This window comes from Phyllobates terribilis, unplaced genomic scaffold (assembly GCF_046119375.1).
Source record: "Phyllobates terribilis strain yellow unplaced genomic scaffold, ASM4611937v1 Scaffold_11__3_contigs__length_659146591, whole genome shotgun sequence".
NCBI classification, from domain to species: domain Eukaryota; kingdom Metazoa; phylum Chordata; class Amphibia; order Anura; family Dendrobatidae; genus Phyllobates; species Phyllobates terribilis.
The window spans coordinates 576,641,119-576,669,087 of NW_027362771.1; the positions used below are offsets into that span (position 1 = coordinate 576,641,119).

The 27,969-nt window shown below is 51.5% G+C and overlaps 1 long non-coding RNA gene across 1 annotated transcript in view; it reads right to left on the reverse strand.

Moving 5' to 3' along the window:
• Nucleotides 1-4,479: 4,479 nt before the first annotated feature.
• Nucleotides 4,480-27,969, reverse strand: part of LOC141165346 (uncharacterized) — a 36,291-nt gene continuing 12,801 nt past the window's right edge. The window contains exons 2-3 of the long non-coding RNA XR_012251147.1: nucleotides 5,958-6,020; nucleotides 4,480-4,512 (exon numbers count right to left, since the gene is read on the reverse strand). This is a non-coding gene — a long non-coding RNA (uncharacterized lncRNA). The remainder of the gene's footprint in view (nucleotides 4,513-5,957; nucleotides 6,021-27,969) is intronic.

Below are 27,969 nucleotides of genomic sequence, written 5' to 3' on the forward strand. Positions count from 1 at the left end.
ATGGTATAAAATACTGTGACACACCTGTGGTGTCAATATGATCACTGAACTCCTAGATGAATTCATTAGGGGGTGTAGTTTTTAAAATGAGTTCACGTATGGGGGGGGTTTGCTGTTCTTGCACCTCAGGGACTCGGCCAATGAGACATGGCACCCACAAACCATTCCAGCTAAATCTGATCTCCAATATGGTGTTTCTTCTCTTCTGAGCTTTGCACTGTGCCTCAAAAGTAGTTTTTGACCACATATGGGCGTACTCAGGAGAAAATGCAAAACAAATTTTGGGGTCCATTTCATTTTCTGCTATTTTTGTGAAAATGAAAAAAATTGGGTCTAAAACAACATTTTTGTGGGAAAAATATTTTTTCTTCATTTTAACAGATCAAAGTTGTAAAATTCTGTGAAGCACCTGTGGGCTCAACGTGTTAACCACACATCTAGATACATTCCTTGAGGGGTCTAGTTTCCAAAACGCAGTTACTTGGGGTTTTCCACTTTTTAGGCACAACAGGGGCTCTCCAAATGTGACATGGTGTCCGCTAATGACTCCAGCCAATTTTGAACTACAAAAGTCAAATGGCGCTCTTTCCCTTCCGAGCCCTGCCGTGCTTCCAAACAGTAGTTTTCTCTGACATATGGGGTATCGGTGTACTCAGGAGAAATTGCACAAAATATTTTGGGTTCCATTTTCTCTTATCACCCTTGTGAAAATAAAAAATATTTGGAGCTAAATTTTGGGAATTTTTTTTGTGGGAAAAATTAGATTTTTTATTTTCACGGCTCTACATTATAAACTTCTGTGAAGCACCTGGGGGTTCAAAGTACTCACCACACATCTAGACACATTCCTTGAAGGGTCCAGTTTCCAAAATGGGGTCACTTGTGGTGGGGTTTCCACTGCTTAGGCACATCAAGGGCTCTCCAAATGTGACATAGCGTCTGCTCTCGATTCCAGACGATTTTGTGTTCAAAAAGCCAAATGGTGCTCCTTCCCTTCCAAGCCTGCCATGCACCCAAACAGTAGTTTTCCCCCACATATGGGGTATCAGCGCACTCAGGAGAATTTTTTGGATCTATTTTCTCCTGTTACCCTTTGCGAAAATAAAAAAATTGGGGTCTAAAGTAAAATGTTGTGAAAAAAAATGAAATGTTAATTTTTTTCCTTACACATTGCTTCAGTTCCTGTGAAGCACCTGAAGGGTTAATAAACTTCTTGAATGTGGTTTTGAGCACCTTGAGGGGTGCAGATTTTAGAATGGTGTCACTTTGGGGCATTTTCCGTCATATACGCCCATTAAAGTCACTTCAAATGTAAGGTGGTCTCTACAAAAAATGGTTTTATAAATTTTGCTAGAAAAATGAGAAATTGCTGGTCACCTTTTAACCCTTCTAACCTCCTAGCAAAAAAATGATGTTTAAAAAACTGTGCTGATGTAAAGTAGACATGTGGGAAATGTTATTTATTAATTATTTTGTGTGACGTAACTCTGGTTTAAGAGCATAAAAATTAAAAGTTTGAAAATTGCGGAATTTTTAAAATTTTCACCAAATTTCAAATTTTTTTCACAAATAAACACAAGTGATATCGAACAAATTTTACCACTATCATGATATACAATATGTCACAAAAAATAACCTCAGAATCACTGGTATCCATTGAAGAGTTCCAGAGTTATTACCTCATAAAGTGACAGTGGTCAGAAGTGTAAAATTTGGCCTGGTCATGAAGGTGAAAACAAGCTTGGGGATGAAGGGGTTAAATCAGAGCTGGGACGAAGGGTAGGCACATCCCTAGGGTGCCAGTTTCAGCCTACCCGAGGGGGGCGCACTTTAAAAAAAATCGCTGTCTGCGGCTGCCCAGCACCTTCCTCCAGCCGCAGACATTCTGAACAGTGACGGCCGGGGCACAGGCACGGAGGCGAGCGATGTCAGTCAATGACACCCCTCACCCCTCTCTCTGCCTGTGCCCTGGCCGCCATTCCTTTCCTGTGTTCAATTGTATTCATGTCTGTCAGATGCGAATACAATTGCTATGTGCGCTGCCCGGCACAGGAGCAGAGGAGCTGTAATCTCTCCTACTCCACCGGGATCTCCAGTAAGAAGAAGGCCACTTCCTACCTGCACCTTATTGGAGAAGGCACACGCAGGGGATGTTGGATAGCGCGATAGAGTGGCGTCATCGCACCATCCAGCGTCCACTGCTGCATTTCACAGAAGAGGAGACGGTGGACGGGAGCCGGGATTATGTGAGTATAAACTTTTTTTATTATTATTCTTATGTTACTGTGTGGGGGGGAAATAAAATGAGGGAAGGGTCTGTGCTCATGGGGGGAATAAAATGCGTGGCTAGGCAAGGGGATAAAATGAGGGGCTGAGCAGAGGGGGGAATAAAATGAGGGGCTGTGCAGTGAGGGGGAATAAAATAAGGGTCTGTGCAGATGGGGAGGGATAAAATGAGGGGAGGGGCTGTGCTGATGGGGGGATAAAATGAGGTGCTGTGCAGAGTGGGAAGGAATATAATGAGGGGCTGTGCAGATGGGGGGGATAAACTGAGGGACTGTGTAGATGGTGAGTAATAAAATGAGGACCTGTGCTGATGGGAATAAAATGAGGGGCTGTGCAGAAGGAAGGGAATAAAATGAGGGGCTGTGCAGATGGAAGGGAATGAAATGAGGCTTTATTCATTTTCATAACTATCCTTGGGTTCTACATTTAAAATATAGGACGTCAGGGATGAATATAGCTATTTTTTCCCCTGTATTGTGCATATGGTCTGCAAAAAATGATTGATTCTGTATCTAACTTTGAAATAGCACTCCCCATGAAGTCACATTCCTAAAGTACATCACCTTTTTTACTTTTGATGACATTGTTTGGTGAAAAGGTTAAAAATTCTAGTGGAAGCGGACATCAGAGTTTGCTACCTAACCAATCGTTGGGGAAGGGGGGAGGTGCATAAGGGATCCTTTTACCTTAGTCTCTGAGCCATTCCTTTGCTTTGGGGTGGAGGGGGTGCCATTGGCTTCATGTGCCTAGGGCACCAAAATTCCTTGCCCTGGCCCTAGATTAAAGATTCATTTCTTACATTTACATCTAGACTTTTTTCCACCACTGCAGTGGTGATGAGCACTGCGAGAGATTTCACCAACATATTGCGGCTATGGAGAAAAGATATTGAAACTCCCAGGGGGATATGGGGGTTACTCGGTACCCGGGCCTTGACCTTCTGTGGGATGTCACTGCAGTCGGCTCCCGGGCCTGTACCCTGGGGTCACTCTTTAAAAGGGGTTTTGTTAACAGTTTTTGTCTCATGACGCCACATGTGGCTCCTGGTAATGGGTACCAGCGCTGCTGCAGACCTCCGGGGGTGATGGGATGGCAGCTGGGATGTTTCTGCTCCCCACAGGCGGAGCGGGTCCCCGGGGCAGGGTTGATGAAAGGGATGCAGGTGAGAGGTGGCCCGGTCGGGTCAGGAGGAATGATGGACACGCACACAGGGGATTCGCTTCAGTACCTTTACTGGTGTAACGGCAGGTATGGTCCAGGGTGCTTAGTAGGAAGGGTGCACTTCTGGACTCTCCCCAATGAGCGGGTAGTAGGCCTCCTGATCCGTTTCTTCCTCTCTCTAAGCTCCTGGCCAGCCTGGAACTAGGCCTAGCTTCTATGCTGTTTCACTCTCTCACCTGTCTGCTTGGTAATAGAACTTTTCTCCGGCTACCACTATCCCTGGACACTGGGGCCTTCGTGGTTCCTAGTTCTATAAAATGATGGTAGCTGTAACGGGTCTGGGAGGTGGAACCTCTGAGCAACTATACAAAGGGGCAGTCCTTGTAAGGAAGCGGGTGGCTCCCAGGGAGGGCGGGCAGGTAGTCATGGCTAGTGACGGGGACAGTCTCTGGGTAGAAGGGCAGGAGGTCACGGCAAGTGACGGGGACAGTCTCTGGGTAGAAGGGCAGGAGGTCACGGCAAGTGACGGGGACAGTCTCTTGACAGGCGGGTGGTCACGGCAAGTGACGGCTAAGCCTCCAGACAGGCTAGCAGGCGGGTAGCAGTTGGACGCTCCCAGGTGAGCGGGCAAGAGTCTCTGGACAGGCAGGTGGTCACAGCAAGTGACGGCTAAGCCTCCAGATAGGCTAGCAGGCAGGTAGCAGGTGGACGCTCCCAGGTGAGCGAGCAAGAGTCTCTGGACAGGCAGGTGGTCACAGCAAGTGACGGCTGAGCCTCTAGGTAGGCTAACAGGCAGATAGCAGGTGGACGCTCCCAGGTGAGCGAGCAAGAGTCTCTGGACAGGCAGGTGGTCACAGCACGTGACGGCAGAGCCTCCAGGTAGGCTAGCAGGCAGATAGCAGGTGGATGCTCCCAGGTGAGCGGGTAAGAGTCTCTGGACAGGCAGGTGGTCACAGCACGTGACGGCAGAGCCTCCAGGTAGGCTAGCAGGCAGGTAGCAGGCGGACGCTCCCAGGTGAGCGGGCAAACAGATCCGTAGACAGACTGGCAGGGCTGGTAGGCAGACTGTCGGACCGCAGGAATGTAAGCAGATAGACAAGTATCAGGCAGGTATCAAGCAGGATTCTGGCAGGTAACTGGCAGGTATCTGGTTACGGGACCTGAGGGCTGAAGCAGAGTGATAGGCTATGCAACAACATTGCTCGGGTACCTCCATTTTGGAGGAGGTGCCTTATATATGGTGAGGTCCTCCGGCCATTGGCCGGGGACTCCTTAGGATGGCGCGCGCGGCCCCTTTAAGAGAGGGGGAGCGCGCGCGCGCGCCCTAAGCGCAGTGGCCGGGAAGCAACGCGCGCTGCCAGCAGAGCGGGAGGAAAACGTCGGGCACGGAGCGGAGAGGTGAGGGGAACAGCGTCCCTGCCTAGCAGGAGGCAGGGACGCCGATGCTACAGTAGCTTCAGGTTGACCAGGGGTCTGGAATCCTCCTAGTATGCCGGTTGTCCCTACTGGATGTGGAAGACCCTGTAAGCGCGGACCCGGTGTCCGGCTTGTGTCCTGGGGTGAGCTTCAGATGCTCCTCTGCCCCCTTAACTTCTCTCACTCTCCTCTCCTTGCCTCGGCCACACTCGGGGCCCTCAACACAGCAGCTCACGTGCTGCTTCTTCACTGGTCTCAGTGCCAGCACACTCTGCTTACCTAACTCCACCCTCCAGTATATATATCCCTAACAGGGCTCCCTCCGGTGGTATGAGGTGGAAGGGTGGAGGTGTCTGTTATGTAATGAGGGCCTCTTGTGGAGAAGTCCATCCATGCACCCTTTTGGGTCCTGTGGCACCTGTGGTAGCAGGGTGCCACAACATCAAGAAACATGGAATCCATCAATGCTTGCAGATTACTGTTGGACAATTGTAAAAGATAATCCAATGCAGGAGTACAAGAGACAAGCAAAAAACAGTTGTCACTGAATGAGGACCTAATTCAGGAAAACGCTTTCATATCATTAAAACAAGAGCCAACTAAAAATTTTCATTGTCAGATTTGAATTTAGGAGGTAAAACTCATTGAGAAATGGCTCATTTAATAACTGAACCTGACAACTTTTGAAAATATGTAGAACAGTGTCACAGTATAGAGATTATAAACAAAGCGATGTCATAGTACAGGGATAATAAACACAGTGATGTCACAGTATAGGGATAATCAAGTGGTTAGCACTGCCGCCTGGCTCAGTGGTTAGCACTGGGGTGCTGGGTTTAAATCCCACCAAGGACAGCATCTGCAAGCAGTTTGTATGTTCTCCCCGTGTTTATGTGGGTTTCCTCCAGGTTCTCTGGTTTCCTCCCACTCTCCAAAGACTGATAGGGAAACTAGATTGTGAGCCCCAATGAGGACAGTGCCGATAATGTATGTAAAGCGCTGGGAAATTAATGGCGCTATATAAGTGAATAAAACAAATAAATAATTAGTGATGTCAAAGTGCAGAGATGGTAAATAGCTTGAAATTTATTTACCTGAAATTTTAATTTCCTGGAGTCCGTAGGCAGCACACAATGGGTTAACTTGTTAGCTCCCTACTTAGAAACAGAAGACATGTTACACAGCAGTAATAAATAAAACATGCAAATTGGCCTAATGAACCCAGGTGCCCTGCACACAATAAAAGAAGACAGACAACCCGAGGACACCGTATATATGTATGTGTAGCGCCCCAAGGGTTCGGTCGCTACAGAGGTATTGCATCTCACCCAGAGGTGTGATATCTCACTTCCAGGCAAGGATGGAGTGTGGCTCAGGACCCTAACACCCACATGCACTACACCACATTTCCGGGGGGCAGGGCGACAATGCTCCCAAGAGTGAGCACAACTGCCCCTGTCCCTGGCTGGAGTGGGGGGAGGGAACACCTAGAAAGGGGGAACCCAGTAGTGTGTGGGTGGGGAGAGTAGATTCTGGGTGCACTGAAAAGTAGGAGTATATAAGGTGGGCACCATCTTGGAGTCAGTGTAGAAAAAGAGAGAGAAGAAGACTGGGAGCAGGGGCTCTGTACGGGATCTGCTCCGCGGGCAGGCCAAGTCACAAGGTCTGGGCCTGGAGGAGAAGAAAGGAGAGGAACGGAGGAGGCTCCAGGAGTGGAGTGAAGGGACCCCAGGGGTGCGGACCGGCCAGTCGCCACCCTACGCCCGCCACTACCAGAGTAGGGGGGTCAGGCCAAGAAAGGGAACCGGATCACTTATCTAGTGGAGGAGAGCAACTACCCTCAGCTAGTAACCGGAGGACGTGGCATTGCACGTGTTACGGCCCCTCACTACACCTGTTAGGAAGGCACCATATAGGGCCCAGGGAAACGGAACATACGTTTGCCCGCCAAGGCCCGAGGCAGCTGGACAGAAATGTGGTCAATTGTGGGGTACGACAGGCCAGAGAAAGGACACACGAAGGGGGTCCTGAAAAGCATTCCAAAGGTACCTGGGAGTTGGCCGAGCCCCTCATCTGGTGAGCACAGTACGACGTGGGCAGCTATTACCTGCAGAAGTGGCTTGGAGTGTAAAACTGTGAGTAAAGACCCTGGACAGCATCACTGGACTCTGAGTCATTACTGTTGCTCCCACGCACCATCACCCCCACCATCTGCACTCACTGCCCTGAGGCTATACTCCTCCCGTGGGGAGTTATACTACCCTCTGCTGCGCAAACAACATCAGCCTCAGCGGTCTGCCCCGCAGTGGCGGTTCTCAGTGACCGTAATCCACGGGTGGCGTAGTCGGACATTTAAATGTGGCACCCCAGGGGTCTGGTTTCCACAGTAACGGCAATGTTATGTCTGAGAGCAGGTGGGAGGTCTCTTGGTCAGGGATCCTGTGCATGCGACACCTCCTGCCCAGTCCTGGGAGGGGAAGGACTTCCCCTATATAAACCTAGGGCTGAGGCAGGGTTAGTGAGTAGAGAAGAAGTAGAGACAGAGAAGAGAAGCAGATATAGGAAAGAACATCAGGAGCTCTGTGGGAGCAGTGCTACAAGGAGTCAGGGGCTGGCAGCTGCAGAGCTCGCCCTGACTGAGAAGTTATCAGCGGACCCGGAGTCCGAGGCTGTGGGGACTAACTCCTATCCAGCAGCAGAAACCGACCGGCAGGGGATTGCAGGTCCTCTGGCCCAGAAACCCGAAGGCACGGTCACACGCGTGGGACCAGCACCGCCGTCGTGGAGCGGAAGCTACTAGAAGGCCCCGAGTCACCGGCCATACGGGTGAGCACCACACGGTACACTCAGGGACGTGGGCTACTTATACCCGCTTCTAGCAAGGTAGCCAGAAGAGTATCGTTAGTTTGGGAGGCCTACAACTCCGCCTGGCCAGGGGAGATCCCATCTGCTCAAGGACTGACCAGGCCCCAATCGCTAGCCAGTACTCCGGGAGGGTCTATCGTTGTCACCAGTAAAGACCCTGAACTACACCGTACCGTCTCTGAGTGGTTCCTGCTACCCCCATCATCCACGTCGGCTGCCCTGAGGCCATACCCCTCCCGTTGGGGGTTATACTATCACGCTGCACAATCCTACCACCGGCCTCAGCGGTCTGCCCTGCAGCAGCAGCTCCTTAGCTGTACTCAACGGGTGGCGTAGTCGTCCAACATCTACCGCTAATACAGCGCCACTTAGTCTGACTCCCTGGGCACGGACCGGATCACCGCCACGAGACTACAACCCTCAAGAGATCCGGCTCCGGGTAAGCTCCCGCATGCGCAACGCAGCGCGACACAGGCCCAGGGGCGCGTCAACTTTTGGCGTAGTCGGCAGGATTTCGTGCCCGCAACCACCGGGTACTGCGTGCCTGAAAAAGACTGTTCAAACTTACCTGTGGTGAAGATTCCCGCCATCCGGCGCCATCTTCCGCTTCTTCCCGCCATACGTGGAGTTTTCCCGCCATTGGACGCCATCTTGAGGACGCCGCGCGGGAAGAAGAGGGGCGTGGACTCCGAAAGCGCGCGAGAACTGAAGCCCCGCCTCACGTCCGGACGTTGCGTAAGGTCCTGGAAGGAGCCCAGCAGACGCCGACGTCACAGGAGCGCGACGGAAGGTCCTCAACCCTGACGATCCACTGCGGAGCCGCGGCCTACGGAAGAGGATCATCGCAAGGTAGGCCACGGTCCACTAGGGGGGAGAAGGATGTCGGATACGGAGGAGAGCTTCACCGCTTCAACCCCCGCCAGCGCCACCGCTGTTGCGGTCATGCCTTTCACCATGCCCTATATCCCGGGGGCAGCCTGGCTACCCCAGTACTCAGGGGAGTCACATGCCCTGCATGACTTTAGAGAAAAGCTGGATAGCCTCTTCCAGGTGTACCCCCTCACAGAGGAGCAAAAAGTGAGCATCCTGGTGGCCCAATTAACCGGAGCAGCCCAAAGGGAGGTAAAGTCCTGGCCACCTGGGGGGAGGACTGTCGCAGGGATACTAACCCGGCTGAGGGACACCTTTGATACCCGCACCTCAGCCGAGATCAAGCTTAGATTCTACGGGTGCAAACAGCGGGCACATGAGAGTATAAGGGACTATGCCCTGAACCTACAAGAGGCCCTGAGAGCCATTAAGCAGACCGACCCTGACGGCGTGGGAGACGAGGACAGGCTGTTGACTGAACAATTTATAGAGGATTTATATTGCAATGCCCACCGAACCCAGTTGCGGGCAATGGCCTTACAGGACCCTCATCTGGGATTTGCACAGTTCAAGGACAGAGCCATCCGGGTGCTTCGAGAACCGGCACCAGGTGGCGTTGTGACCCCCAGACGCCCCACTACCACTTACCACCAGGAGGCGGCGCCCTTGTCGGCAGGGCCTGTGGGAGCTGATGCGCAGGCTTTGAACAATGACCCGGCTCCAGACCTGCACCATCAGGTCCAAGAGCTAGCTAAAAGCGTTGCTGCGCTAACCCGAACTGTGCAGTCTTTACAGGTTTCCACTCCAGGGAAGATCCAGCTGGCATCCGGACCGGAGGACATCCCGTGGCGTCGACCAAGGAGGACCCCACCGGCCAGAGGAAGACCCAGCGACCGATACAACGAGGACGGACGACCCATCTGCCGCCGCTGCAATCAACCCGGACATATGGCAAGGTACGGTCCTTTAAACTGGCACAACCTGGGGTAGAGGGCCAACCCCCAGGAAAAAGATCACCAGGCCCATCGAACTGGCGCGACAAATATGTGGGAGGACGTCCAGTCTTACCCGTGGTACTGGATGGCATTCCTATGAGTGCCCTACTGGACACCGGGTCACAGGTCACCACCATCCCGTACGTGCTCTTCAAGCAGTACTGGAATGACTCGGATATCACCCGCTACCCTGACGACGACTTGAGTATCATCGCCAGCAATGGTCAGCCCGTGCCACAGATTGGATTTAAAGAGGTGACCATTAAAATCGGTAGAGTCGAACTGGCAGCACAGGGACTGATCATTGTAGACATTGACAAACACGAGAGTCACCCAAAGATAACTCTAGGAACTAATGTAATTGAAAATTGTCTTGCAGAGGTGATTTTCCTTTTACAGCAGGTTGCCAAGAACGCCAGCTCCGGCCAGCAGTGAGTGCTCCAGAAAGAGATCCGGGCACTGATGCGACGGCAACAGCTAGAACTCTCCGGTGGTGAGATTGGTAGCGTGCGAATGTGTGACCCTTTCCCTATTGCCATGCCCCCGAAAAGTGAAATGATGATTTGGTGCCGGGCAGCTATTGGTCTGAGAGGTAAAGATTACCAGGCAATGGTAGAACCAGTTTACTCAGACAGTAGGCCCACCATTTTGACAGCACGGGGGGTGGTCAATGTACGCCATGGGAGGGTGCCCGTTCGCATAATAAATATCGGGAAGAGGGAAGTGTACCTGCCCCGGTATGCCACGCTAGCCAAATTGTATACCATCAATCAAGATTCCATACAGTCCATAGAACCCTTGCCTCCATCTTCCCCGGAGGAAGGTAACGGCTCTCAGAAAACAATGGAGGACTGGTGTCAGCAACTACATTTGGGTACTGACTCCACTCCCTCACACCAGAAACAGGGAGTCTATCAGGTGGTGCAAGAGTACGAGAGAGTGTTTAGTAAACACCCGTTAGACTTCGGGCGAGTCAAGGGGGTAGAACACCACATCCCCACGGGAGACCATCCTCCCATAAAAGAGAGGTATCGACCCGTACCCCCTGCACACTACCAACACGCCAAGGGGATGCTTAGAGACATGAAGGAGGCTGGGGTGATCAGGGATAGCTGTAGCCCCTGGGCAGCTCCACTAGTCTTAGTCAAAAAGAAAGACAACACCATGAGGATGTGTGTAGATTACCGGAAAATCAACCGTATCACACACAAGGATGCGTACCCCTTACCAAGGATAGAGGAGTCTTTGGCTGCTTTAAGATCTGCTAACTTCTTCTCTACCTTGGATCTCACTAGTGGGTACTGGCAGGTTCCTGTAGCAGAGGCGGACCGGGAAAAGACCGCATTCACCACCCCGATGGGACTTAGCAAGTTTACCTGCATGCCGTTCGGACTCTGCAATGCACCAGGAACCTTCCAACGATTAATGGAGTGTTGTCTGGGCCACAGAAACTTTGAGACGGTCCTGTTGTACCTGGACGATGTCATCGTATATTCCAAGACGTATGAGGACCACCTGAAACACCTGGCGGAAGTGTTCGAAGCTCTGGCAAGCTACGGCCTAAAGGTGAAACCCTCCAAGTGTCACCTCCTGAAACCAAAGGTGCAGTACCTGGGACACATGGTGAGCGCTGATGGAGTGGCTCCCGACCCTGATAAGATCACCGCAATTAAGGAATGGCCAAGTCCCTCCAGTGTAAAGGAAGTGCGGCAGTTCCTCGGGTTGGTAGGCTATTACCGCAGATTCATCCCCGGTTTCACCAAAAAGGCAGCTCCTATGCAGGACCTCCTGATAGGCCAGTCCCGGAAGGCCAAGAACCAGAAGCCATCCTTCAGATGGGAGAAGTTAGAAGAAGAGTCCTTCCGCCAGCTGAAGATGGCCCTCACGGGGGATGAAATCCTGGCGTACCCTGATTACAGCCAGCCCTTTATCCTCTACACCGACGCAAGTAACAGCGGGCTAGGAGCCGTGCTGTCCCAGATCCAGCAGGGGAAAGAACGAGTAATCGCTTACGCCAGCCGAAAACTGCGACCCACCGAAAGAAACCCTGAGAATTATAGCTCATTTAAGCTAGAGTTCCTGGCAGTGGTGTGGGCAGTCACCGAACGCTTTAAGCACTACCTCGCTTCTTCCCGGTTCACCGTGTACACGGATAACAACCCGTTGACACACCTGGACACTGCAAGACTCGGTGCCCTAGAGCAGAGATGGATGGCCCGTCTGTCCAACTACGAGTTCACAATCAAATACCGGGCAGGACGCTCCAATACCAACGCGGACGCCCTGTCCAGGATGCCAAACCTACCGGACGTAGGAGAAGATCCAGAGGGACTGGAAGAAGTCGAACTCCCCGCGTTCCACCGTCATGGGACTATCCAGTATTCCCATCGGGTAAGGAGTAAGCAAGCCGCTACGTTTAACCCCTTGCCTCACTACAACTGGGAGGAAACGCAAGACAGTGACCCTGCCGTCCGGCTGGTGAAGGAGATGCTGACTCGGCCAGAGGCTCGCCTTGACCCAGACGCTCCGGAGGAAGCCAAGCAACTGTGGGCTGAGAAGAGTCGACTGTTCCTTTACAAGGGGAAGTTGTGCCGCAGAATGGTTAACTCCCGGACGCATGAACTAATCTGGCAAGTAGTGGTGCCACGGAGAGACGCAGCCATGGTGATGGAAGCATACCACGACGGGGCTGGACACTTCGGATGGAAGAAGCTGGAGTTCCTGCTGCGTGGGCGGTTCCACTGGGTAGGCATGAGGGGAACCATCGAGAGGTGGTGCAGAGACTGTGGCCCGTGCAACCTAAGAAGGAAGGACCGTGCCAGCCAGAAGACTCCCCTGCAGTCCATCGTCACCCGGCAGCCGTTGGAACTGGTAGCCTTGGATCATGTAAAACTGACCCCAAGCAGAAGTGGCTACATCTACGCGTTAACCATTGTGGATCATTACTCCCGGTTCTTGGTTGTCGTCCCCGTTAAGGACTTAACGGCTCAAACAGCAGCTAGAGCCTTCCAGCAGCACTTCTGCCGTCCACACGGGTACCCGGACCAAGTGCTGACGGACCAGGGACCTGCCTTTGAAGCGGAGGTCTTCCGGGAATTCTGCAATCTGTATGGCTGCCGGAAGATAAGGACGACACCCTATCATCCGCAAACTAATGGACTTTGTGAGAAATTGAACCAGGTGGTAATGGATCTCCTGAAAACGTTGCCCCTGGAAGAACGCAGTCTGTGGCCTGAGAAGCTGCCCGATCTAGTGGACCTATACAACCACATCCCGGTAGGTTCCACCAACTGTACCCCGGCTTACCTAATGAGGGCGAGACCTGGTAAGTTACCTGTTGACCTGGAAATGGGAGTCCTGACACCCGAGGACACTTCACCAGAAACAGACTGGGACACAGAGAGGCAGCGGCAGTACCGGAAAGTACAGGAGAGCGTGGAGCGAAGTCTCTGTCAGGCTAGGGAAAGACAAGAGAAAACTTACAACCAGTATGCTCCCGCTGTTCCCCTGGTACCCGGAGAGCAGGTCTTGAAGAGGAAAAGACGGCTCCACAAGTTGGACGACCAGTGGGAGAAGGACCCGTACACCGTACTGCCCTCAAGCCACGAGAACCCGAAAGTCTGTACCATCAGTAAAGACGGAGGGGAGACCATAGCCATTGTATCCCGGGATCACCTGAAGAAGTGTCCTGAACAGCTACGGAACCCTGAAGAGGAACAAGAAGACCATCGACCCGTAGAGGAAAGGGAAGATATGGTTAGTACTGTGCTCGGAGACTTCCCTCGGTCCTGGACTCAAGTCAATGGTGCAGTTGTGGTACCCGTCCTCACGTTCCTCCAACCAGCATCCCAAGTGCCTACGGAGCAACAGGTAGAGCTGGAAGAGCAGCCGGTCCAGGAGGCAGAAGACTCCACACAAGCAGAACAGGAGGATCAACCCTCTGCTTATAGTGAGCCTGCCGTACCCCTAGTGAGTCAAAGAGCCGGTAGACAGCTGCCCAGTTTACCCTTGACAGCTCCTACACCCTGTAGTTCAGGGCTAGACAGTCAGCTCCGTAGGTCCACTAGGGCCACTAGAGGCCAGTTACCCGCACGTTGGAGGATTTGAAGTGTATAAATTGTTTTATTTGTGGTTACCTGTTTTTCTTGTTGCTTGTGTATAATTATGTGTTTCTAGTTATTTATAGGAGTCCTTGGTGGATTTACCGGGAATCCTTTGTGTATAGTTGGAGCGTAACCCAGGACGGACTAAAGACTGTTAAGGACTCGGGGCAGGACAGACCCCTACCTGGTTACGTCTCCCTGTTTTGGTGAAATGGACACCTTGCTTTTCTTCAAAGACTGCACCCGGTTGCGGACACGCCGTAACCATCTTTATGTGTTTTTCTTATTGTATTATTATTGTTTATACCTTGTTATGTTTTTCTAAAAATATGTTTAGTCCCGGAGTACTAAATTTCACTAGGGGGGAATGTGGCACCCCAGGGGTCTGGTTTCCACAGTAACGGCAATGTTATGTCTGAGAGCAGGTGGGAGGTCTCTTGGTCAGGGATCCTGTGCATGCGACACCTCCTGCCCAGTCCTGGGAGGGGAAGGACTTCCCCTATATAAACCTAGGGCTGAGGCAGGGTTAGTGAGTAGAGAAGAAGTAGAGACAGAGAAGAGAAGCAGATATAGGAAAGAACATCAGGAGCTCTGTGGGAGCAGTGCTACAAGGAGTCAGGGGCTGGCAGCTGCAGAGCTCGCCCTGACTGAGAAGTTATCACCGGACCCGGAGTCCGAGGCTGTGGGGACTAACTCCTATCCAGCAGCAGAAACCGACCGGCAGGGGATTGCAGGTCCTCTGGCCCATAAACCCGAAGGCACGGTCACACGCGTGGGACCAGCACCGCCGTCGTGGAGCGGAAGCTACTAGAAGGCCCCGAGTCACCGGCCATACGGGTGAGCACCACACGGTACACTCAGGGACGTGGGCTACTTATACCCGCTTCTAGCAAGGTAGCCAGAAGAGTATCGTTAGTTTGGGAGGCCTACAACTCCGCCTGGCCAGGGGAGATCCCATCTGCTCAAGGACTGACCAGGCCCCAATCGCTAGCCAGTACTCCGGGAGGGTCTATCGTTGTCACCAGTAAAGACCCTGAACTACACCGTACCGTCTCTGAGTGGTTCCTGCTACCCCCATCATCCACGTCGGCTGCCCTGAGGCCATACCCCTCCCGTTGGGGGTTATACTATCACGCTGCACAATCCTACCACCGGCCTCAGCGGTCTGCCCTGCAGCAGCAGCTCCTTAGCTGTACTCAACGGGTGGCGTAGTCGTCCAACATCTACCGCTAATACAGCGCCACTTAGTCTGACTCCCTGGGCACGGACCGGATCACCGCCACGAGACTACAACCCTCAAGAGATCCGGCTCCGGGTAAGCTCCCGCATGCGCAACGCAGCACGACACAGGCCCAGGGGCGCGTCATAAACATTACAAAACAAAAGAAACAGATCCGCCACTGGTTTGACCACCCTGAGCCACGGGACCGGGTCGCCTCCACGGAGACTACAACCCCTAGCGTTACACAGAGACCCGGCTCCGGGTATTCCCCCACACACGGCCCAGGGGGCGCGTCATATGCAGGAAAGAAAAATGTATTAAAGGGAGGGAAGTCTGCGCTGCCTATGGACTCCAGGAAATGAAAATTACAGGTAAATTAATTTTAACAAAAATCCAGGTAACTATAATATAACTTTTACTTAGAATCTTTAACCCTTTTGCAACCCTGGGATTTTCTGTTTTTGCATTTTCGTTTTTTGCTCCCCTTGTTCCGAGAGCCATATTGTTTTTATTTTTTGGTCAATATGGTGGTGTGAGGGCTTATTTTTTGCGGAATGAGTTGTACTTTTCAACGCCATTACTAGTTTTACCATATTGTGTACGGGAAAACGGGAAAAAAATTCCAAGTGCGGTAAAATTGCAAAAAAAGTGCGATACCACAGATGTTTTGTTTTTTTTTACATGTTCAATGAATGCTAAAACTAACCTGCCATTATTATTCTCCAGGTCATTACGAGTTCGTAGACACCAAACATGTATAGGTTATTTTTTAAGTGGTGAAAAAAAATTACAAAGTTTGCTAAAAATAAAATAAAAATAAAAAAATGGCGCCATTTTCCAAGACCCGTAGCGTCTCTATTTTTCGGGCTCTGGGGCTGGATGAGGGCTTATTTTTGCGTGCCAAGCTGAAGTTTTTATTGATACCATTTTGGGGTAGATCCAATGTTTTGATCCTCAGTTATTGCATTTTATTGCAATGTTGTGGTGACCAAAAAACATAATTCTGGCATTTAGAATTTTTTTCTCGTTATGCCGTTTACTGATTGGATTAGTCCTTTTTTTATATTGATAGATCGGGCGATTCTGAATGCGGCGATACCAAATAAGTGTATGTGGGGGGGGGTATTTTATTTTGAATGGGGCGAAAGGGGGGAGATTTAAACTTTTATATTTTTTTAATTTTTTTAATATTTTTAAAAACATTTTTTTTCACTTTTTGCATGCTTCTATAGTCTTCATAGGAGACTAGAAGCAGCACTTGTCTGATCGCCTCTGCTACATAGAGATGATCAACAGATCAACTCTATGCAGCAAAAATGGTCCTGTGCTATGAGCACTGACCACTAGGTGGCGCTCATAGCGATCTGCACATGACAACCACTGGGGTCTGCTGCAGACCCAGGGTTATCATTGCCCACGCATTGGTGACCCGTGATCACATGACGGGGTCACCGATTGGTGGGGTAAGTGACGCGCTTCCGGCGTGGCGATGTTAAATGCCGCTGTCAGAGATTGACAGCGGCATTTAACATGTTAACAGCCGCGGATGGATCGCAATTCCACCTGCGGCTGTTGCGGGCACATGTCAGCTGATTCTTACACTGAACCGGGGGTTACAGCCTTGTGAGTACAAATATGGCACAGGCTGTAAAGGGGTTAAAAACTAGTAATTAAAATACAATTATATACCATTATCTGTGCACGAACAAGCTTGACATATATTGCACACCACCCTTACTTTGGTCCCAAAGCTATTTCAAAAGGTGTGTAAAACTAAGTGGAGAAAACACAGTTGCTTTTCTGCCCAAGATAGGAAAATGTCACATTCATTACTAAAGCAACACAAAGTGGTTTATTTATACTTTGTAAGAAAAGGGGACAATCATTCCCCTCCTACTAAGCTGCCTATACCCATAGAGACTATCCTGAATCAGCTGTGTGTATTATGCAGCACTATGTACATGTGTTCTATAGATCTCTTAGACAGTATACAAATGGTGGAGCTCATCTTTTCTACTCCACTCCACTGAAACCCTGTCCTGGATCATTTATAACATTGAGTGCCTTCATTTGTCTCTGCACTCAGGCCATTGCCTTATCAAAGTAAAGGAACGGTCTCACCCAAGAATTGCTCTCTTCAGGCTTGCGCTTAGGTCCTTATACCCCTCCTGCCAACCATGGGTAAGACCTTCCACAGGATCTCCCAACGCGTTTCATCATAAATATAGAATCATCAGGGGAGTTGTGATCCTGCTTGTGTCCTCATGCGGGCCTTTGCAATTCATCTACCAGCTTTCCTGGCTGCTGCAATCAGCAGAATAATGCTGCTTAGTTTGGGACCAAAGTAAGGGTGGTGTGCAATATATGTCAAGCTTGTTCGTCCACACATAATGGTGTGTTATCGTATTTTAATTACTAGTTTTTAAAGATTCTAAGTAAAAGTTATATTTTAGTTACCCGGATTTTTTCTATATATAGGCTGAAAATATTTCTGGAGAGTTTATTATTCCCTAACATGCTAGTAAATAAATTTTAAGCTTTCCTGGACGTCCTACGGCAGCACACAGTGGGACATGAGAAGCAATAAAAAGAAAGGGAGGGACTAACTGCTCCAAAATGTTTCAGTCAAAGGCCAATCTCTCCGATAACTGATGTTCAACCTGTAGTGTTTAGCTAATGTAGACATGGATGACCATGTAGCAGCTCTGCAGATCTGCTCGAGAGGTACTTACTCAAGTTCAGCTCATAAAACGGAGGCTGACAGAGTGGAATGGGCTCTAACTCCTATCGGCGGATTTTGCCCTTTCTGTAGATATCAGTCCTGAATTAGATTCTTAATTCACCTAGACAAGGACGCCTTGCTAGCTCTGTTCCCTGTTTTTGGTCCTGTAAACTGGAGAAACAAGTTTTCAGCTTGTCTAAAGGCCTGAGTTTTCTGGAGATAAAGGAGACCCATTCTCCTAACATATAGAAGGTGAGCCTGCTCTGGCGCCCCTGAGGGTTCGACCGCCACAGGAATGCTGCACTTCTTCAATGGAGTGTGGTGTCCCTCCTCTGAGGTAAGAACAGTGTGATGGTGGTGACCTAGCCTTTTACATCCAACACCACATTTCCACCAGAGGGAGCTATTATGCACTAGGTGCTGCTCCCCTGGTTACAGGGAGACTGGGGAACACAAAGTGGTAGGAACCAGTTAGTGGGTGTGGGTGGAGGAACAACTAGATAGTGACACTTTAGATTTCATATTTAATAGAATGCCATCTTTGATCTTGGTCCTTCTGTCCTTTTCTGTCTCTTTGGTCGGTCTTTAGTCTAGCCTTTGCTAGTCTGTCGGCTGTCACTGTGCTGTCAAACTACTGTGTGTAATGTGACTTCCCTCCGGGAGCGCAGATCCTATGTGGGCCTGCAGCGGCATGGGACACAGCCCTCGTACCCCGTTCTATGGGACAAGAGGTAGGTTGCAGACAAGGAATATCTCAACCCGGCCGAGGACCAGGATCAAGAAGGCCCGGGAGCTTTAGAGTTTGGCTTCCCAGCAAATGGGTCCCGGGGAGGATGCAGACGAAGCGGGGCACGCCACCTGTCCTCGCCTACCTGATCTATTCAGAGGGATTCCGGCTGCAAGAGGGGTACCGGCCCCCGATACCCGACCTCGTACTCTACGTCCATGACGGGAAAGCCCGGTTAGGCCCTGAGGATCTCATCGGGCGTCGGATGGAGAGGAATTGCCACCCGAGCCCTACACCTGAGAGGAGCTCAGAGGGAGACCCGGCCTATCCACACACGCACAGATGGGAAAGGGTGGAGTCTGTAGTGCAGGAACACTCTGGTGCAGGGTCGCTACCGAACACTGGACTTCCTCGGAGGTAGTGGGACCCTCGTCCCTGGTGGCCGCAGGACTCCGCGAGGAGCAGGGAGTCGCCTTCCCGCTAACATCTCTGAGTGAGTAAAGCTTTGGAAGTTCACCCCTAAGGCCTCCGGACTGTTCATTACGCGCCATACCACGCGACGCGGTGCCCATACTCTCCCGCGCTACTGCTACCCCCCTTCATCCTGTTTGCCTGCCCTGAGGCCTTGCTCCGTCTGTGGGGAGCAGTAATAACTTTAGCCGCCACGACACCGGCCCTCGGCGGACTGCAGCGGCGCTGGTGGCCCTTCACCAGACACCACAGGTGGCGTAGTCGTTAATCAGCCACTCAACCCGAACAAGCCCACACCATCTCTTTCTAATGTGATGGCCCTAAGCACGGGTCGGGCCCGGGCCACGACTGCATCCCATCTCTTCAACACAGGGCCCGACACCGAGTCCCCCAACACCCAGGGTAAAACACGGGCTTTCTGAGTAGAGGCGTCACAACCTGGCGTAGTCGGCAGGATATCGTGGCCGCAGCAACGCAGAAGAGTGCCCATTGCTATCGGGTACTGTGTGCCTTACACCTTGAACTGTTGTTTTACACTTAAAATGGCGCCCGCCCAAGAAGAACAGGCGCCATAATGCTGTGAAAAGACTGTCTTTGAACGCCTCCCATCGTGGGCTGGGATCCCGCTTGGCGCCAAAAATGTGGACTGCCCCTTCCATCAGATACTGTCCGCGGGGTAATGCCCATCAAACTGGATGGGCTGAACGAAGGCGGGCCTGTCAGCATTCCGCCCAGGAACCGCCCCGAAAGAGGAGGAAGGAGAAAAGCAACAAGGTGCGGCCATGTCAGTTGGAGCTTGGCAGTCAACGGAGGCAGACATGGATGCCTCTGGGGAGGAAGACCACGCATCTACTGAACTCGGTTCAGGCCCTTCACCCGGCAGAGAGCAAGGCGGCAGCGTGTTGACCCCGGGAGATATTGCATTTCTCCATCAAGAAGCTCCAGAACTCCTAAGAAGGCAGAAAGAGGCCCAGGAGGCGGCGATGGCTGCGTGGCGGGAAGAGATGCTGCTGCGTATCCGGGACCGCTGCCAAGGAGTTGAGGTTCCACGACGAGTCGACCTGGTGACAGAGGTCGAGGGTGACCTCACGGCGGGTGAGTGTGCAACCCCTGCCCCGGCTGCAGAGCCAACTGAGACTATTCTGGACCTCATGGCGGAGTACTTAGTTCCCCACGCGGTCACCTGGGAGCAAGCGTTAGCTCCTGAGCTGCAATCGGCAGCCATCGGTGGGGACCTGCGATGCCGCCCAAATCCTGATACGGAGGTGCCTGAAGCTGTGGAGGAGACTACCGGCTCCAACCCGGACTGGTCCGCATCTGTAGAGGACTCGCAGCAACCCGTTTTAACCCCGCTACCCACACCAGCAGTAACCTGGCCTGAGGCTGAGGAGTGGGCCTGGGAAAACCAGGGGGGCCACCTAATGTGCTTCCCTCGGGAGACCCGGTCTGAAGCGCGAAGGAGGAGCCAGTGGTCCAGCGATCAGATATTCCAGCTTGCATGGGAGCAACGTCGGCGGGAGCAGCGCTGCGAGCGCTTCGAGGTCAGGACCAAAGCTGCAAAGACTCGGGCGCGTCAGGAGGAGGCCACCCGTCCCAGTCCCCGATACGAAGGCCAAGTCGTCCGATTTCATCATGAGGTGGGGTGGGGTTCATCCGGTGTCCCCTGTTCCAGGACGATGTGTTCGTCAGCCGGCGGGACACTGAGCCGCGCCTCAAGAAGGGACATCCCGGTCGGAACCTCCTCCCGGGCGACACAGTGACTTTCTCTCACCACCAGGGGGAGCGTGGGTGGTACGCCCTGGACGTCCACAAAGTGTCCGGGAGCGACGCCACCCCGCCCTCAGCCTCAGGTGACCGGCTAGCCTCCGTCGGAAGGAATGAGCCTTTTCCTAGACGAGAGCCCGAGGTCTAGGGCAGCCCCCGGCTGCTGTTGTTGTTAAATTTTAAGTTGAATGCTGCTATTTTATGTTTTCCCCCTTTTTACAGAGACTTTGGTCCCTGCGGACTATGGCAGGCGGCGGACTGTGTTTGTATATAGTTATGCATCTATTTAGGTGCTTCCTATTGGTTTTATGTAAAACCGTGCCTCTTCTTCTACCTCAGACCTCAGAAGCAAAACCTGTCTGGAGTGGCTTTTGTGGAGGTCCAAATCCGGATCTTCATGCCCTGCAGCCACCCCAGGGCCCACGTAGAGGGTTTAGGGCAGGTCCCTCTTGCTACTGAACTGACCGTCGCTACTTCTAACCAGTCTGCTGCCATTGTCAAAAGTCTCTTGTCCTAATTTATGTTTTATACTTTTATAATTTTGTACTTTTGCACTTTTACACTTTTATACCTTGTTATGCAACGTTTAAGAAATGTGCCTCCCATAAAGGGATGATAGTTTTGTTATTATAAAAAGAAAATTTCCTGGGTGTTACTTCCTTTGCAGCCCGCGGACGTGCTGTGTTTTACCAGGGGGGAATGTGGCGCCCCTGAGGGTTCGACCGCCACAGGAATGCTGCACTTCTTCAATGGAGTGTGGTGTTCCTCCTCTGAGGTAAGGCCAGTGTGATGGTGGTGAACTAACCTTTTGCATCCAACACCACATTTCCACCAGAGGGAGCTATTATGCACTAGGTGCTGCTCCCCTGGTTACAGGGAGACTGGGGAACACAAAGTGGTAGGAACCAGTTAGTGGGTGTGGGTGGAGGAACAACTAGATAGTGACACTTTAGATTTCATATTTAATAGAATGCCATCTTTGATCTTGGTCCTTCTGTCCTTTTCTGTCTCTTTGGTCGGTCTTTAGTCTAGCTTTTGCTAGTCTGTCGGCTGTCACTGTGCTGTCAAACTACTGTGTGTAATGTGACTTCCCTCCGGGAGCGCAGATCCTATGTGGGCCTGCACCGGCATGGGACACAGCCCTCGTACCCCGTTCTATGGGACGAGAGGTAGGTTGCAGACAAGGAATGTCTCAACCAGGCCGAGGACCAGGATCAAGAAAGCCCGGGAGCTTTAGAGTGTGGCTTCCTAGCAAATGGGTCCCGGGTAGGATGCAGACGGAGCGGGACAGACCACCTGTCCTCGCCTACCTGATCTATTCAGAGGGATTCCGGCTGCAAGAGGGGTACCGGCCCCCGATACCCGACCTCGTACTCTACGTCCAGGACGGGAAAGCCCGGTTAGGCCCTGAGGATCCCATCGGGCGTCGGATGGAGAGGAATTGCCACCCGAGCCCTACACCTGAGAGGAGCTCAGAGGGAGACCCGGCCTATCCAAACACGCACAGACGGGAAAGGGTGAAGTCTGTAGTGCAGGAACAATCTGGTGCAGGGTCGCTACCGAACACTGGACTTCCTCGGAGGTAGTTGGACCCTCGTCCCTGGTGGCCGCAGAACTCCGCGAGGAGCAGGGAGTCGCCTTCCCGCTAACATCTCTGAGTGAGTAAAGCTTTGGAAGTTCACCCCTAAGGCCTCCGGACTGTTCGTTACGCGCCATACCACGCGACGCGGTGCCCATACTCTCCCATGCTACTGCTACCCCCCTTCATCCTGTTTGCCTGCCCTGAGGCCTTGCTCCGCCTGTGGGGAGCAGTAATAACTTTAGCCACCACAACACCGGCCCTCGGCGGACTGCAGCGGCGCTGGTGGCCCTTCACCAGACACCACAGGTGGCGTAGTCGTTAATCAGCCACTCAATCCGGACAAGCCCACACCATCTCTTTCTAATGTGACGGCCCTGAGCATGGGTCGGGCCTGGGCCACGGCTGCATCCCATCTCTTCAACACAGGGCCCGACACCGAGTCCCCCAACACCAAGGGTAAAACACGGGCTTTCTGAGTAGAGGCGTCACACTTCTTTTCTTCATCATCTTGAGATACTTCCTGTGGGCTGGAAGAACAGGTATGTAAAGATAGGCATCACGAAGGTCTAAGGTAGCCATGAAATCATTTTGTTGAAGGTTAGCAACTACCGAGCAAATAGTTTCCATCTTGAATTCTTCTGTAGAAATTGGTTCAGATAGGTAAGGTCGATTATTAATTGCCACTTCCCTCCGGGCTTTGGGACGATGGACACTCTGGAGTATATGACGCGCCCCCGGGGCAATGGGGTACTCGGCAGCCGGGCCTATGGATGCTGGTGGGGGGGGATATCACGGTGGCTGGCCCGGTCCGTGGCCCAGGGCGGTCAACTAAAAGAGAGGGGTTTTGGGTTTATATGGAGTTTTGGAATAGTTTGTGACGCCACCTGTGGAATGTGGCCAAAGGGAGCCGCCGCTGCGGAGCAGTCCTCTGGAGCTGATGTTACTGCAGCAGGGATGGTGTGGCTCTCCACAGGAAGAGCTAGCTCCAGGGCAGTGTAGATTGTGTTGGTTGCGCTGGGCGTTGTAGTGCAGGGGGAAAGATGGCGCAGCTGAAATAATGGACGGATGCAGTGCGGTGCAGTCTTTACTCACAGTTGTTAAGTTCCTCAGGTTGTACTGTCCAGCTTACAGCCTCCCATGTCACGCTGCGCTCACCAGAACGGGGGTTCAGCGCTTCCTCAGGTAATTTAGGCGCACCTGACGGAACCCCGCTTTCTTGTGTTCCTCTCTCTAGACCGTCTTCACGCTGGGTCTTCTCCCTCCTGCCCTGCGCTTCCCCACTCTCAGTCCCGCTCGGGTGCTCTGAAGTCCCTCCTGTCTAACTAGAGTTGCCGGACCTGCTTGATCCTCACGAAGATTAGAATGAGGCTTCGGCAACTGGACTATATAAGCCAGAAGCCTCCGGTTTTTCCAGCAGAGACCTGGAGTAACACGGCTGGTCCAGGGGCCGGTCCCCTTCTTGCAGGCTACGATCCCTCTGTCTTCTGACAGATTCGGGGTGTACGGGTGCTGTCCTGCACTCGCCGTACCCCCTGGGATCCCTTCAATAGAACGGAGCCTTCTTCCTCTGCTCCCCTCCTGGGCCTCTAGCACTAGGTCCCACTTGTGGAGCAGAGCTCCTAAGGAGACTCTGCTCCCAGACTGTTCTCACTCACTTCTTCACTGAACTGAACTGCTACCCTAAAATGGCTTCCCTTTAAATACCTCCTTCTATGGTGCTCCCCTAAACGACTTCCTCCACCCACACCCACTACTGGCTCCCCCTATCTTTGGGTTCCCCCCACTCCAGCCAGGGACAGGGCTCAGCAGGAAACACATTGCATCTTGCCCTTTCAGCCGGCCTGGAGCAGTGTAGTGTTGAATGTGGGTGTTGGGGTTCCGGTCAGCACTCCCTCCTTACCTGAGAGAAGGAGATACCACACCTCTGGGTGAGGTGCAGTACCTCTGTGGCGACTGAACTCTTAGTGGCGCCACATATACCCCCTCGGATTGTTAATGAAGCAGAACAGGCTTCAGGGCCCCTTTGAGTACGAATTCTAGAATGAGCTGGTAAACTACCTTATTTTGCCATGTATTTAGAAGAAATCTGTCTTGAGGAGACTGATTCAGCTCTAGAGAGTAACCCCTCCTTATAATCGAGATAACCCAAGCATCTGATGATGTTCTGAACCAGGCGGGAGAAAATTTTGACAATCTTCCTCCCACAGGTGGTAATGCAGCTTTGGCGTCATAATTTGTTGGTTTTCTGATTAGACTGTCTTCCTTTAAAGGGAGGTTTCTTCTGGAGAGGAATTGTCTTTTTCCCTTAAACCGCCTTTTAAACCTTGATGAATTCTTAAATGAGGTACAAAAAGGTCTGAAAAATGGCTTCTTAATCTTCGAGAAGGATATTCCTTTACCCACACTGAGAGTTTTTAATATTTCCTCGAGAGGCAAAAAGACTTGATGGCTAGAAGGGAAGACTGCAAAAATGATTTTTAGAGAGGATGTCCCTGATCCATTCTTTAATCCAGAAAAAAATAAAGTCAAGTTGGCAACTGTGACGCCCTCCCTGAGCTGAGAAATGGGGTTACTCAGAGCCGGGTCAGTGTAGGTGTCACGGGGATGCAGTCGTGGCCTGGACCCGTTTCGTGCCCAGGGCTGTCACATAAAAAATATTGGGCTTTCAAGGATGAGTGGTATTTCGACTACGCCACCTGTGGTTTCCAGTGATGGACACCAGCGCTGCAACAGTCCTCTGAGGCTGGTGTTATGGGCAGCTAAGATGGGACGGCTCCCCACAGGTGGAGCAGGCCTCAGGGCAGTGTGAGGAGGAATGGTGGGTGCAGTGCCACGCAGGAAATAACAGGCTGAGACGGTGTGTGAAGTCATCCGGGTCTTTACTCACTTTCAGATGAACTTTCAGCCGCAAAGCTTCTCTCTGCTACACACGGCATACTGCGGCCACCAGGAAGGGGGTTCAGCACTTCCCAGGTAGATCAGGAGCACCTGTCGAGACCCCTCTGGTGTGTGTTCCTCTCCTTGGTAAGTTCTCCCACTAAGTCTTCTCCTGACTGTGCGTGGTATGAACGTGGTGTAAGGCCGGGTCCCACTGGATAAACGCAGTGTGAGAGATACAGGTGGTGACTCTGCTCCGTCCGTATCCCCCTGGGATCCACTAAGCCTCCGGGCTTTTCTGACTGAGACGTGAAGTAACAAAGTCAGATATCGGGGGCCGGTCACCCCTCTTGCAGCAGGAATCCCTCTGACTAGGCCAGAGTAAAGAATACAGGTGGCGACTCCTCTCCGTCCGTATCCCCCTGGGATCCTTTTGCCTGTGGAGCCTATCTCCTCTGCTCCCCTCCAAGGCCTTCTTAGGCCTCAAGGGGAGAGAACGAGGACCGTGCATCTTCAGTCAGCTGCAGACTCTTGCTGGACCCTGGCAGAAGACCACAATCAAAGACCTTGAACCTAAGATGGCCGTAGATTAAATATGAATCAATAAGTGTTTCCTAAAAGTGTGTCCTCCACCCTCACCCACTACATGGTTCCCCCTATCTTTGGTTCCCCCCCATCTCCTCTATCCCGGGCTGGGGCAGCACCCTGGTGCATTTAGGCCCCCTTCAGGACAGGAGTGGTGTAGTGTTGAGTGTGAAGTGGGGTCCTGAGAAGTGCCCCATCCTTACTTGGAAGAGGAGATACCACACCTCGAACTGAGGTGCAGTACCCCTGTGGCGATTGAACCTTCAGGGGTGCCACACAACCCTGGCTCCTGATCCTAGACCTGCTTTAGTTGATTTATACTAAAGATATTGCAAGCCAGAGCTCACTTAAGAGACCCTCTACATCCCAGGCCCTGCCAGGCTGCAAAACGCATTGAAAAAATCAATTAGAGGAGTCCATGGAGAGATATCGAGACCCGGAATCTCCCTGTGGCCTATAGCTGTGAAGAACTCCTCCTGACGTGTGGTCTGAATCAAAGGAGGACGTAAGCAGTGCTTTTCCCTTCACATGGTCGCAATTTACCGGCCACCTGCTGAGAGACGTATAGCCTCCCTGGTTGCTGCGCACAGACACACGGAGGTGCAACAAGCTCTCTCACAGCTCAGAAGACCTGCACACAATGATGGGGCAAAACAAAGGGAGGAAGAGGTCCCAGAAGGCAGTAACTGAGACCAGTGCCTTACCCAACTTGAAAACTCTCCTTAACAGCCATCGGTGAGTGAGTCGCTTTGCTAGTTTGGGAAGATTAGGAATTTTCTCTCCGGCATTCAAGCCGGTTGGAGCCATTTTCCCTAATCTATCATCTTGAGAGGGGCCAGGGAGCAACTACAAGCAACCATATACTGTACAGTCCCTAGTTCTATTATAAAAGAATTTAACTCTAATTTTTAAAGCTCTCTTGATCACTCCACAGAAGAAACCTATACATAAAAAGACAGGGTCATTGACTGATTTTTTTTTCTTTCTGTTGAGAAATACAGAAAGATATTACATATACTACAAATTTCCTGTGTAGTTTGCTGCCATCTTTTGGTCATACTTGAATATAGCAACTACCAGACCTCTACTTTATACATTATGAGTGCGTTAATATAGAAATATGAACAGGTTGTGATTCAGAATTCATAAATGACGACTCTGAAAATGAGTCTCAGTCTGCAGACTCAGCACCTATTTCAAGGTAATTTCTCAAAAAAACGATGACACAAGCAATGAAACCTTTAATGAATGAGTTTTCTGACCTAAAACAAATTGGACACCATGTTGAAACCTTGCAAGCTGATCTCACAGAATATGCAGGCATCCTGTGTGCGCAAGTATTCTACCATCAACACCAATTCGTTTCAACTTTTCTAGCTCTGGAAAACCAAGAAAACAGAAGCAGACATAAAAACCTGAAAATCAAGGGAATCCTTGAATCCTTTGCCCAGGAGACCTTGGAAAAGTCTCCAAAGAAATATTTTCTTCAATTGTAGGGTCTGGCCGAGCTGAAAAAATTGTGATAGGCTGTGTGCCCACGATGCGTATTTCATGTGTTTTTGGTGCGGAAATTTCCGCAGCGTAAATGCATGATAAACGCATGGTAAGCCTTCTGCCATGGTCCCCTATGCAATTCCGCACTTTCAATGCCCATGCTGCGGATTTTTCCGCATCGTTTATGCTGCGCTCAAAAATCCGCAGCATGTCCATTAATTTTGCGGAGGCGCAGCATTTTCGCCGCCATTTACTTGCATTAGAACGCGCCAATTCCGCAAGACTGCATCTGTACTTGCGTTATTGGCGCGTTCTAATGTGCGGATGGTACCCGGGTGTAGAGGACAGAAGACTCTCCTCCACACCCAGGTACCATAGAAACTGTAAAAAAAAGAATAAAATAAAAAATAAAGATTATATTCACCTTCTGGCGGCCCGCGCTGCGCTCCTTCTCCTTTGCCGACACATCGCGTTGGACTGTAGGACCTGCAGTGACGTCACAGTCATGTGACGGTAGGTCCTTCAGTACAGGGCATCGCGATATCCTGGCAGCCAGGAACGAGCGCAGCAGCACACCCCGGGCCATCGGAAGGTAAGTATACATTTATTTTTTTTATTTTTAACCATTCTAAAGGTCACACTATATAAATCCAAGCTGTTTTCATGGCTTTATATAGTGTGACCTAGTTGTCAAGCACTTTCCAAGTGATGCTAAAATCGCTTGGAAAGCGCTTGTCAATCCGCCTGCGGAAACGCATGTGAATCCGCATGTATTACGCAGGAAAAACGCATGTACAATCCGCATGCGTTTTTTCTGCCAGGGAGATGC